The 14,036-nt window shown below is 35.0% G+C and overlaps 1 protein-coding gene across 2 annotated transcripts in view; it reads right to left on the bottom strand.

Moving 5' to 3' along the window:
- The window catches only part of UNC5C (unc-5 netrin receptor C), a 397,080-nt gene that overhangs the window by 290,456 nt on the left and 92,588 nt on the right, over window positions 1–14,036 (bottom strand). The gene's annotated exons all lie outside the window — the stretch shown is intronic.

Genomic DNA, 14,036 nt, shown 5'->3' with positions numbered 1-14,036 from the left:
TTAGCCAGATTGCTTAGAGGAGGAATAGATGATATGAATAAGGAAGCAACATGAAATCTGCTAGGAGAACATCCCAAGGAGAGGAAACAGCTAATGTAGGAGGCTTGAGCTGGCAAGCAGGTTGAATAGTGTAAACAACTAGACAGCAAGAAAGTCAGCGTGACACAGGGAGAAGAACACTACATGATCAGACCAGAGGGACACAGTCAGGCAGGGACACCTTAGAGATCAGGGAGAACTTCAGAAGTCTTTGTGTGTTTTTGTGTTGTTATTTTTCAAGTATAATTCGAAGATATCAGAGAGTAACAGGGTACCTATTTTTGCTACTCACAGTATGTATTAGTATGTTAAACGGTATTTCTTTAACACTTCTTAACTTTCAAAAGATTCCTTTGAATGACTCAGGGTATCTGTTATTCTAAATGCACACCGGTATTATATGAACAATCAAAGCAAGAGGAATTTAGGACCCTTGAGAATGTAATAAATAATTCCATTATTTGGAACTCACTGAAAATTTGATATTTAAAAATATTTTTCTTTTGTTATTTAACCATCTTTTATTTTCAGTTTGTGCTTTTTTTATAGATACAACATGAAAATAATGTTCCTATATGGAATTCTATCAATATTAAGGGGTATAGAAAAGTTTATTTGAACTATATATTTGTTGTTTCCTTTTATTATTATTCTTTATTGAATTTCTGTGAGATTACAGCATTTTCAGTGTAAGTACTGGCAGGATTTGATCTACTCTTTCTTGTATAATAACATCCTATTTTTTTCACTAAGATAAAAATCAAGATAATTTACAAAAATTTTAACTAAACCATGAATGTTTAATTTTATATACACAAACATGTATTAATCCACTAAGATTCCATCACCATTTTTGAATACTGACAGAAGGAAGTTTTTAGTCTTATAGCATAGAGATAGCTACTAATATAACACATCTCCATGTGTATACTGATGGTCTCCTGAATATCCTTTGAGAGCACAAAACTAACTCCATAGATTATATCGGGAATGGACAGATGGACAACAGAATTGAGCTTATCTCTGCTAATGTGGGGTTCTACAGTGAAGACAGCACTGGTAGATAAAGACCTGCTCATTGACCTGTTTTTCCTTTATTCATTATTGGGTCTCAGAAGTTCACTGTAAGCCTCAGCAATTCCACTTATAAAATGGGGATACTTGCTTGTCTGACAGCAAGTAAACAGGCAGCTGGAATGCATTGCCTTGTGAAGCACTTTAGGAACCTGTATGATTGGCCAAGGGGACAAAGTACCATAGACACAACACAGTGCAACAGTCCTCAGAACTAGAGGAGTGAATCAGTTAACACCTTCCTCCACTGACTCCCTGTACTTAGAGCTCTTGGGCTAGCTCTGATGGTCCTGTATCTGCAGGGCATTATCACCACTCTGCAAATCCAAGATTTTGCTTCCATTAAAAAAAATTAACTGAAATATCATACTGAAATGGTTTTCAGTTATATTTAGAAATGTACAGAGAAACACATGAACAGCCACTTTTGGTAGATTTATTCCAATGGAAGCTTCGCTGCAGGGTTTAATAATGTCTGAGGGAACTAAACTGACAGCTGTGGAGGCAGAGTCTTGAGTGCGTCATTTCAGAAGGGAAGGAGAGAGTGAATCCAATTAAAAAAATGACAAAGCTGTCACCTCACCCAACTTATTTTCATTATTAGTTGCCTTTTGCTTTTCTATATTTGTAATGGAGAGCGTGTAGAGACAATTTATATATCAAATATATATCAAATTTCAGGGGATGATTTATAAATTAAATTACTAAGGTTTAGTTTTTCCTTCCCTACTTGCAACTATATATCGTTTCTCTCTTTAGCTTTTTTCTCCTTAATATCGTCTGCTCTCCCCCCATTTTTCTTAGATGCATTAATTAGAGAAATAAACCTTTTTTTTTCTTTTAGGTGAATTGCAGTGGAAAGGGGAGGGAATGCAGCTGCAGGCAGTGTAGGTTTCTGTTCCATTTGGATTCAGCTGTGGCTTTTCTCAATGCCCCTCTTGATAGGAACAGTCCTGTTGAATTGGCTTTTTAAGAATAGTACATCCTGTGATAGAATCAGTAACAATAAGTATACAAATTCAGTAAGATAATAATACTCTTTTTTATGTTGCTTTATACCAGCTAATCGAGCAATACACTGATAAATATTTATTGGTTTGGCAATAGTATGTCTAGTATGAAGAAAAGCATTTAGAAGGGAAAGTAGAAGTTTTTGACAATTTATTTGCCAAGAGAAGCCTAAAGTTACTATGAAACAAATGAGTGTGCAATAAAGCAATAAATGAATTTTCTGAGCCTTATGAGAGAAAATGTAGATCAAGTGGAGTCATCAAGATACATTTTTGAAGAGGTGGAAGAAGTAAGTCTGAAGCAACTTAGTGAAAGACAGGTGTTCAGTGCTGGAGCGGAGGAGAGGGAAAGACTGGGATGTGAATACCTGTTATTACTAAGATAGCATCACCAAAAGTTACTTACTAAGAATATCAAGTTTCTGGAAGATAACAAAGAGCCTGCAAAAAAGGGATTGGTTTTTATAAAGGTAAATTTTATAAAGTACCTAGAATAAAGGAAGGACACACTTTGTCTCAAGAGAGTGGCTAAAGAGACAGGGCTCATTCAGAACTCATCTATTCTTAAATAACAAACAATTCAATAAGTTAATCTGATTTACTGTGATACAAATAAGTAGCAAATAAGAGGAGGGGAGCATAGCAAGAAGTAGCCAGAGGGCAAACTGAGACAAGTTGTAAAGACAGAGGGAAAGGCTGTAGGAAAAAAAATCTACAAAACAGAAGACAAGAATTCAAAAATAGTTATCTGACTCCATCCAGGGAAAATATCACCCACAGGGTGATACACTCTGAAGGACCACTTAATATTACAATACAAATCCTTAGTACAGTAATTGTGCAATACTCAATAAGCTCATAATGATGATTGTTTAGGAGAATCTCACAAGATGCTTAATATTATTAGCAAATCTAGAATTATTCAATTAAAACATCAGTATGCGACATCTTCAGTCATTTTTTTAAAAACAATCTCTCCAAGACATAGTTCAAAACAGTTACTTACCATATGACCAAGAAATCCCACTCCTATTTACCAAAGAGAAATGAAAACATGTTCATATGAAAACCTAAACAAATGAATATAGTGGTTTTATTCATAATTAGTAAAAACTATAAGCAATTCAAATGTCCTTCAACTGGTGAGTGGATAAACAAACCATAGACCATCCATGCAAAATAATCCTACTCAGGAATAAAAAGGAATTAACTACTGATACATGTGCCACATGGCTGAATCTCAATAGTTATAAATGAGAGAAATCAGAGAAAAAGGCTACATACTATATGATTATATTTGTATGACCTTCTGGGAAAGAAAAATACTAGAGAGAGGAACCCGGTAAATGTTATCAGAAAATGGGAGCAAGGGTAGGGATTGACAGAAAGTAGCCATGAGGGTATATTTTGGGGGTGAAGAAAATGTTCAATGATGAGCACCTAATGAGAGTGGAAAATTGCAGATTTTAATTTAAACCTGCCTGATTTCAGGTTCACTAGCACACAACAGTAAGTATCTTATATCTTGATTGTGTTGGCTATACAACTACATTGGTGACATCTGTGTTCCAAAACTCATAGAACTGTACACTAAAATTGGTGAATTTTACTCAATGTAAATTTCTCTCTTTAAAAAAAATCAGTTCATTTTCTGCAATTATCTGGTTTTTCAATCATGGATCATTAAATATGTCTGTTGATTGTGCACGACTAGTACCACTGTTTTATCTTGGCCATCCATGTACAAGGTGGTCTCCACAGCATTTCTCCATCATTCCCCATGCGCAGCTCGGTAGACTGTGCACATCTTAAGTTTCTTATCATTATCAATTCTTAAGTTTCCTTCTCTGTTTGACCCAATCAAGAATTGACTGCATGCAAAAATTATTTCTAAAGCATATTCATAATACTTGGAGTTACAGAATCAAGATGCCTTCCTCTCTAGCATGATTATAATGTTGTATTTTATCCAGATACATCTTCTTAGAGTTGAATTTACTTTGTCTAGTAAAAATTGAAGAGCTGGAGATTAGATATACATATATATTTATTGTTATAAAATTATATATCCAATTACTGTTCTAGATTTATAGGAAGATAAATATCTGAATTAAACTCCAGAGAGATACAAAGGCCAAAAATAATAATTGCTCCCATTTATTGAGCACTTTGTATGTATCACACATTTTGTCGAACTTTTTACATGTCTTAAGCTTCAAAACTTCACTATGAGAGAATGGCCCTAATTTATAGACAAGGAAAGTTATATTAGAAAATGTAACAACTAGCCCAGTGTCACACAGCTAAAGTGACAATTCTGAAAATAAAATTCAGGCCTGCCTAATTTTATTATTATTTAATTAATTTATTTACTTTTTGAGATGAGGTCTTGCTCTGTCACCCACGCTGGAGTGCAGTGGCGTGATCTTGGCTCACTGCCTCCCAGGTTCAAGCAATTTTCCTGCCTTAGCCTCCTGAGTAGCTGGGATTAATGGGTGTCTGTCACCATACCTGGCTAACTTCTGTATTTTTAGTAGAGATGGGGTTTCACCATGTTGGCCAGTCTGGTCTCAAACTTGTGATGTCAGGTGATGCACCTGCCTTGGCTTCCCAAAGTATGGGGATTACAGGCGTGAGCTGCCAGACCCAGCCTGTGCCTAATTTTAGATTCATTAAGATGCAATGATAGGGAAAAAAAAATCTAGCACATGGCAGTCTGTAAAGAATATTCTAAGAGCGGAAGAGGAACCTGCAAGAAAGGGGGTATCCTTCCAGGAAGAAGAGACTTCAGCAGACACCATGGGATGGATACAGTTTTGACAGATTAATGTGAGAGGGCTTTTGCCAGTAGAGAAAATGATCCCTTTCCTGCTGACACTTTCTAGCTAATGTCCAGTTGAGAAAAGCAACACTTGCAGCATGCTAACATCCATTGCCACCATTTTCTCTCAGTCCCACCCAGATAGCCTCACCCTGATATGTCCTGGTGGGGTGGAGAGAAAACGGTGGTGTTGTTAGCATGTTACAAGTGTACAAGTTTTGCTAATGAGAGAGAGACAGAGAGACAGAAAGCCTGATTTATAGATGCTGTCTTCTGTGGGAAGAACAATGAAAGAGGGTTGTAGCCCCACGTACAACATTTGAAAACCTCAACACCAGAGGCAGCCCATACAACCTTTCTGGGCCTGACTTCCATCATCTGAGAAGGAAGTGATCAAATTAATGTATATGGATATGAAATCAATTTTAAATTTCAGTGATGGCATCTAGTGGGTTGAATTAAGGAAAGATAAGAAAAATGTTTCCAAATTCTGGGAAAAGCAGTTTTAACTTAGGGTGGAGACAAGAGAAAAGGTTGGCAAGGGATTGTGGACCTGTTACCATGGCGGCATGAGAAAGTATAGAGACAACTAGCAAGCCTGCAGAATTTTAACATGAAAGTATATGCTAATGTAATTACACCTGGGAAATACATTTTTTACACAGAAAAGCTGTAAGTTACAGATACACTCTTTTTGAGATGAACATTTGATATCATTTAATGAATCACTGTATTTGGATGCTAGACTTGTTTTCATGTGATTTCTGGCCAATTTAACTTGAAAAAAGAAGTAGTTTTCAATCTGTTCTGGGTGCCCTTTTTCTTTGGGGACTCTAAGTAGACCCTTCTAATATCATGGGTCCATTTGATTTAAGGCTAGGCCAGGTAAGATCCAATATCCATTGCCTTCTCCTTACTCCCCATGCATTCCCACATACTGATTACGCAAATTTGCTCCTACTGGAAAAAAAATCAAATTACGTTAGCAAAAAAAGGCACCTGAAATATTGTTACGTTGTTCTAGACCTGGCAGGACCCAGAGGAAACATCCATACCTGGTAACAAAAAGAAAGACCACTGTTACCTGGTCCTTCTCAAGACAGCAAACCAGTTAAGCCCTCAACTTGATAAAGTTTTTATCTCTGAAATTCTATGTATTTACATGCTTGGTACCCAAAAACAATGAGAGGACCATTGTCCTGTCACCACCACCAAAATTCCAGGCCTTTAATGAAACCAGCCCCTTCAAAAATAATCATGAACCCTTATAGATTGAACACTTACTTTTTAATATGAGATTCATAAATGAAAAAAATCTAAATTTGTTATGATGACTATTTACTTCCTGTAAAGTACATGATGGCACACAGCATCCACATCTCACAGAGCTAATTTTCTTATGCTCATAAAATAACAAAAATCTTTTTCTCTCATGAAAAATGTTTCCCCAGAAGAATGCCAATTCTTCAAGCTATTGACAGGAATGAAGAAAACATAAAGACGTCTAAGAAAGTGGTGGCAGCTCCTAGTCAGAAAATAGAAGCTTGTAGAAAGAGTGCAATGTGATATTCTGCAATGTTTCAAATTTGTAACTGAACAAATCTGCATATAAACCCTGTACAGAACTCTAGTAAATGTGCCAACTAAAATGTCTGTTAGTGACTTTATTAATAACTTTAGTCTTATATTTATTGAAACAATAAAGTCATTTAAATTTTAGTCTTACATTTTATTGTTTTTATGGGGAAAATTCTAGGTTTTAGTAGTGTTTAAACATTGCAGCATATGTCAAACTTTGGAGACATGCATTTCAGGAAGTCAGAGGTCTTCAGACTGCAATGGAAAATCTGGCCTATACCCAAGTTTCTTGTTACTGTCAGCAGGGACAAACAATCCCTTAACTATTCAAGATTTCTTTACCTCTCTCAATTTAATTTTAGTTAGCAACTCACCAAGGAGAATTCTATGTTGTACGAATATCTCTGTTTCTATCTATACATCATTTCCCTTGGCGAGAACAGATAACAGATCTGCCCTTTCTACCATGTCATCACTGCATCTCGGCATTGTGGGTAATCTGAATGATGGAAATTGTAAGGTGGTGCTTCTTCCTCCCACTAACCCTTGGAGATGGAATCTTGCTCTGTCACCTTGTCTAGAGTGCAGTGGAACAATCACAGGTTCATAGCTCACTGATGTCTGTGATGCCTCAAACTCCTGGGCTCAAGTGATCCTCACACATCAGCCTCCTGAGTAGTTGAGACTAAAGGTGCATTCCACCACACCAGGTTAATTTAATTGTTTTTTTTTTTTTTTTTTTTTTTTTTTTTTTTTATAGAGAGGGTGTGTTACTATGAAACTCCTCATCTCAAGAAGTCCTCCTGCTTTGGCTTCCCAAAGTGTCAGCATTACTGGCACAAGCCACTGCACATTCCCTTGGTGGTGCTTCTTATGAGATCTTATGAGATCTAATGTTGTTGAATTGCACTGTGAAAAACTATTTGGGTGTTATCATTCTTTAAGCTTCCTTTCTCTGTCTTATTTCCCTAATTAAGAAATTTATTTCTTTATTATCTATTATTAGTGATGCTGCTTAAATAACAGTAATGTGTTTCCACAAACTGCAGTGGATGCCATAGAGTAAACTAAAGAAGTTATTCATTTAATACATGTTTTCCAAGTTGCTTATTTGAAAGAGGTAAATTAAAATGTTTACATAGATATCTTTGTCATCATGCCTTAAGTAATGTCTTAAATCTTTCAACAAATACTTATTGAGGTCTTATCACTTTCCAGGAATTAAATTAGGCCTAGGGCTAACGATGACCAAGACAATCATCTTTTCCCTCATAAGCATGCCCTAAAAGACTAATGTAGCATAGCAGACATATGTAAAAGTGCCTATAATTTTGTTAGCACCTAAATCTTCAATACATCTTAGTGAGGAAAGTAAAGGTATTCATATTGATTCCATACAATGTACAGACTATACTTGTTTAATAAAAATATGAAAAATCTCTAACTTACATAGCAATTAGTTGAAGCATCACGAGCAGGATGTGTGTAGTATTTAGAAGTCACTTTAAATCTAAACCTGTAAGTCTTGTTAATCTGATCTTGTCAGTGGCGTCTGAATCACATAACATACCTAAATAAACTGATCTACAGGGACCTTATTCAAAACGGCAGGCATTGCTGATTTAAATTAGGTTTGAAGCCCACCATAGCAGCTTGAAACTTTTCCTACTAACAGCTTAGTAAAGTGATATTCATTTCTAGAAAGCAAACGTTGATGGAAACATACAAGAAAAAGTAGGCTGTCATTTCTGAAATGCTATTGAGAAACCTCACCAGCTTTATCCCTTCATCTCCAAATGCTTCAAAATGTAAAATCCAGATATTTTAACCATAAGTCAGTAGTAATATAGTAATATCACTAATAGGTACTATTTCAAAAATAGAGAAATTGGAAATTCTCATCCTAAATATACATTAAGGAAACATAAACATATCTCAACATTTGCTAAATTTCAAATCACGTTCAATCTTTTATTAGTAAGAAAGAATACTACCTTACTACTTTTGTTTTGTCTGAGATCAGATTGATGAAAAGTAATAAAATTCTTCTATAGACACTGTATTGCTTCACGTCTTAGTCAAAACAGAAAGCAATTATACTTTTCAAGAACAAATTCTTTCGATAAACACCTCTTTAGTGAAACAATAAGCATTATAACATATTGAGATAAATGTTAATTATCAATTTAACTATTTCAGAAACTGTATTTGTTTTCTATCTTATACTATATGTCCTAAGCACTAAAATATCTGACACAAAATTTCTGTTTTCAAAATCAACATGACTATGATAGCTCTTAACCTTGTCCTAAGTCGTAAGTCAGAAAAGAATATCTTAGGCGGAAAGTAACAAAAACTAACCAAGAAATTTAAAGATAATGTTTTAAAGCAAATATTTGTGATTCTATAGACATAGCATATTGGTTAAAACTAAATGGTAATGTAAACGGTACACAAATTTAAACTTGCTTCAATGCTGGATGTACTTTGCTTCTATATATTAATTTTTCACACAGAAGTATTTTCCCTAGTGAAAAGTACTGGTTAACAAGAAATGAATATGCTGTAACACTTTCTTTGAAACCCTGCAGTCAACTCTTTGCATATAACTTTCTGATAAAAAAAAAAAATCCCACATACTTCATTTTCCCTGAAGAGCAGCATGAGATTTCCAATCCTTTGCTTGAACACATAAAATATTAAGAGCCAATTTTCAGCTGCACCTCTGTCACTTCCATTATCATTCTACACGTCCAGAGGTGATAATGGACTCTGTAAATTGTAGTCTTTCTCCATCCCAAACTGCTGAGGTTTTCACCAGGGGACAGTTCCACACAAAGGGTGGCCCAGATGTATGTTAATGGCACTGAGAAGCAAACAGCAGACACTACCATACAAGATAATGTGGTGTGTTACTCAGAGGAAAGATGAAATGAGCAGAAAATAATTTCCCTAGAAATTCTGTAAAATCAACAAGGACTCATTCTTCTCCAAAAATCACATGGGTAGCACTATATTCACAGAACCTTGGAGACAAGACTAAAATACATTCCTGATGCCTCATCTGTGAAGGAATTGTTTGTCCAAGCCAACAGAGAATGAAGGCTCATGGACAATGAGGTTTAAAGAATTATAGGGAAGGGTTTTGTTTACCATTGGCTTTTTTTCATACATACAACAAAGCTCTACCAGCATTAGTAGAGTTATCTTTAAACAGGAAGTGAAAAAAAAGATGATAATGTAAAAGAAAGTGCTTATCTTATCCATTGCATCTTTGTGGTGGCCCATCTGCCCATTAGAAGGAAGCTGTCTTATAGGAAATTGAGTGTAGTTGACACTGGGTTTTCATATGATCATGTGTCCTACTATCCCATGCAAAATAATCAGTTTAGAGAAAATATATAGGAGGAAGAAAGGGATTTGAAACTAGTTTTTCTACCTTTCCACAGGCAGTCATCTAACTAGTTGTCTCACTCTAACACTGGGTGAGTGTTCATTGAACCTAATAGACTAAGTCCTGATGATTTGGGCAAGGTGCTGGAGGTGGGTTGAGAGACAAGGGTTGTGCAAGAGGAAAGAATGCCTAGCAAAAGAAAAGAGGCAGATCAAAATCAGATTGCATCACCCAGATAATTCAACAGAGCTCTTTACCTATTAGATAATAATACATGGCACATAATCATTGTTTATAGGCTAATAAAGCCGAATATTGGATAAGGCAAGGTAAGGCCAATTTTAATACCATAAATATATTCTGGGGCTAATTCCATATTCTTCAAACTAATTTTGGGAAAGTCAGACATCAGGGGGGAAAAAAGAAGAAGAAAAGAAAAAACTAAGAGAGAGAAGATATAAATAACAAAAGAGAAGAATCCAGTAAAACCATTTATTTACTTGTTCATTTAGGGCCAAAACACCACCAATTAACTCCACCTCTTCTCTTTCTGTTTCCCTTCATTTCCTTCAACAAATACCAAGGACTCAAACATATAGAGGCATTGGGCTAAGCATTATAGTTAGAACAAAAAAGCCCACCAGTGATTACTGCCTTAAAGGGAAGACAGATAAATAAGCAGATCATTACAATAGAGGGTGATACTCGCCCTGGGAGAGGTATCAGAAGGCTGTGTATGGTGATACTTTACCATCTTGTCAGTTTCCAGGAATTATTACTAGGATTTCACAACCTAGTCTTCTACATCTCATTCCTCAAGAAAAATGAGGCATACAATTAACACATAAGCAGAATTTGTAATTTGTACAAATTTAAAATTAAAACAATTGAAATCCGGAATAGGCAAATCCATAGATACAGAAAGCATATTAGTGGTTGCCAGGAGAAGGGAAGAGGGAGAACTATGAGTGATTACTTAAAGGGTAGAGGATGTTCTATGGTGATACAAAGTTTTCAAACGGACAGAGGTGGTAGTTGCACAAGATTGTGAATGCCACTCAGTGTTACCCTTCAAAATGGCTATGTGTTATGTAAACTTCACCTCAATTAAAAAAATATCTGAAACTTCATTTGACACTTTGTGGCAGTTTGAAATAGTCATTCTGATGTGTCACAAAAGTTTAGAGTCAATCAGACTCTTCTCTCTGATTTTCTGTTTCTTATTCTCCATATGCAGAAAAAGGTGGAAGAATTTTCTTCATATGGAGAATATGTAGAATATTTGAGGAAGAAACTTTTGATTTAACTGGATATCTAGAGCAAGGTTAATGTCTTTGAGATCATTTTTAAAGTTCAGAAGATTGTAATAGTACAGTGGCATAGCAGGAGGTACTATGATTACATATGCCAGTATTCTCCAATACGTGATTGTCTATGATTTTTTAATGATGCAAGTAATTTTTCAAAGTCACTGAGAGAGCAATCAGTTATTCAGACAGTAAATTTGTTCAGTTTCAGGTGGGATTTGTGGAGGAGGGGAAATGATACACTGAGGAAGAGGTGAATTAGGAATACTATAAAATTAGCTACAGGTATACTTGATTCACTCCTCAACCTACCAGGTTCTTCAAGTGTTCATGACTTCACTTCATGACTTAATGATTTTCTGGTTGCCATTGTGGTTAAAAGCATAAACTGTAGACACATATAAAACTCATTTTCTAATGATTTGATTTGATTTGATCATATCAGTATCCAAAGATCTGCTGAACATTTCTAATTTTATAATCATAAAATTTTTAAAATTATAAATCTAACTTATCATAAAATTAGAAATGTTAATTAGATTATAAAATTAAGTGTATGGGATAGACATTAATAAATATATACTTGTCAATATTTACAGCCCAGAATGAGCTATTTTTCAAAAACTTGAAAATAATAAGAAATTATATGGCTCTCTTAATGTTAAATTATAAGATTAAAACATAAGGAAACAAGAGCCGAATGTGAAAAATGGATACAGTGTATGTATTAAAATAGTGTCTCAATCCCGGGGGAAGGCAGAAGACTATTAACCATCCATGAGATCATATTAAAAGAGGCATCACAGAGGTCAATTTCAAAGTATCTTTCAAACATTGTAGAAAATATGAGGTTTGGGCAATAAACGTAAAGAATTCTTTCCTATTGGCAAAGTCACATCTAAGGTGAAGAGAGACACAGGGGTTGTGTTGTTCCCTCTCCATTAACAAAACCCTGATTGCATTTGGTGTCCATCTGTAATGGCCCAAAACCATTAAGCATGCAATTTAGGCCAAGTGTGATGGCTTATACTTACAATCCCAACAGGTTGGGAGGCTGAGGCAGGAGGATTGCTTCTATGAATTTGAGACCAGCCTGGGAAACGTAGCAAAACTCCATCTCCATAAAAAATTAAACCACTTGAGAGGTTAGGCTGGAGGACTCCTTGAGTCCAGGAGTTAGAGGTGGCTGCAGCGAGTTATAATTGCACCACTGAACTCCAGCCTGGGAGACAGGGAAAGACTCTGTCTCAAAAAAAGAAAAAAAAAAAGGTGGCCTATCTAATTCTCCTTACTCTGATTCTGATTCCAACGACCTCTATTATGTATTTTTCCATGTGCATCTGCCTACAGAGAGAAAATGCTTTTGTCATTCAGACCTTGATATTCTTGTCCTCAAGATATTAGTTGAAGTTATTAGTAACTTTATACTCTACATGATTTGACTTCACATGTATTTAGACTATGTTTACCATGTCCATAGGAGTGTTCTACTTAGGTAACAATTACGTTTTTCATTTTAAATTCGAATTTTGGTTTGATACATCAGTGTACCTATGAAATGAAATTAAATTCACCAATGTCTGAAACCACAAGTTTGAAAGCCAGCTATACAGATGACAGTTGCTGACCTAAAGAAATGACTGCTACCCAGTGAGGCCTATGAGTGACATCTAGGGACTTTGTTCCACGTGAAAAACACACAGCCTATTATATTGCTGAGTGGCTGCATGTAGAGGTACTCCACTCATGTGTATCTTTCATGTGTATAATGGTAATAATTATAAGGCAATGAAAGCCTTAATATGGAGGAACACATTACTAAGAGAGAGTAAAATAATAATAAAAATGCGTTGAAGTAAAATAAAATTATAGTATACATTGACTTCACATTTAAATCCTCTAGCATTTAAATATAAGGAAAATATACAAGTAGTTAGTTGGCTATTAAGACTGCAGGGAAGTCAGTTGGAAAAATGGAAAATTCATTGAGTTAAAGGAACTTAATCACAGTGGTGATGGAAATAGATTAACCTGCTTTGGTAAACTCAACTGTAATAAATCTGTACATTTTCACTGATTGTGTCATTATAATATTCTTAATTTTGGGGTACAAGAGATTAATTTGCTACCAGTGTTCAATACAAGTCCTGAAAATGAAGTGAATGGCTGTCTTAACACTTGATTTTCAAATAACAGATATTGCTTGATTTGTAAAGAGGAAAATTCCTGAAGCCAAAGACATATTGAGGAAATAACCAAAATTTGGACATTGAAAATGTTCAAGAAGTTGAAGAAGGTGAAGTGATGTACCTATGTGTAAAAATCAAAGTTTTTCTTTTTAAAAATATAATTAGATATTCCATCACGCTTAATACGTAGAACACATTTATCGATGAGACTTATATAAATACTATGAAAAGATTCGGTTCCCTATGTAAATATGAGGTTGAGATTTATTTGTTTAGAAAATTAAAAGCAAATGAGAACATTTTCTAAGACTGCAATTATTTCCACCAAAGAAATGACTGACTTTTAATATTTCAAATAATATGAGCAATAAGATATTAATACTATGTTCATCTCTAACTTCAATGTTCCCAGAAAATTCTGTGCATTTGCAGAACTCATTATATATTCTTAAGTGAATCAACTGACATAATGTTTAAATGACCAAGTTAAAAGCTAATCATAAATTTCCAGCAATATCTTTACTTACATGTTTACACACACATTTAAAGAATATTTTATGTCACATTACTCAGTGTTGTTTTCTGAGTTCATTTCAATTTGAATTGTGAAACATCAGGAATACA

Source organism: Callithrix jacchus, chromosome 3 (genome assembly GCF_049354715.1).
Source record: "Callithrix jacchus isolate 240 chromosome 3, calJac240_pri, whole genome shotgun sequence".
Lineage (NCBI taxonomy): Eukaryota > Metazoa > Chordata > Mammalia > Primates > Cebidae > Callithrix > Callithrix jacchus.
This window is presented reverse-complemented; position numbering and strand designations above follow the sequence as displayed.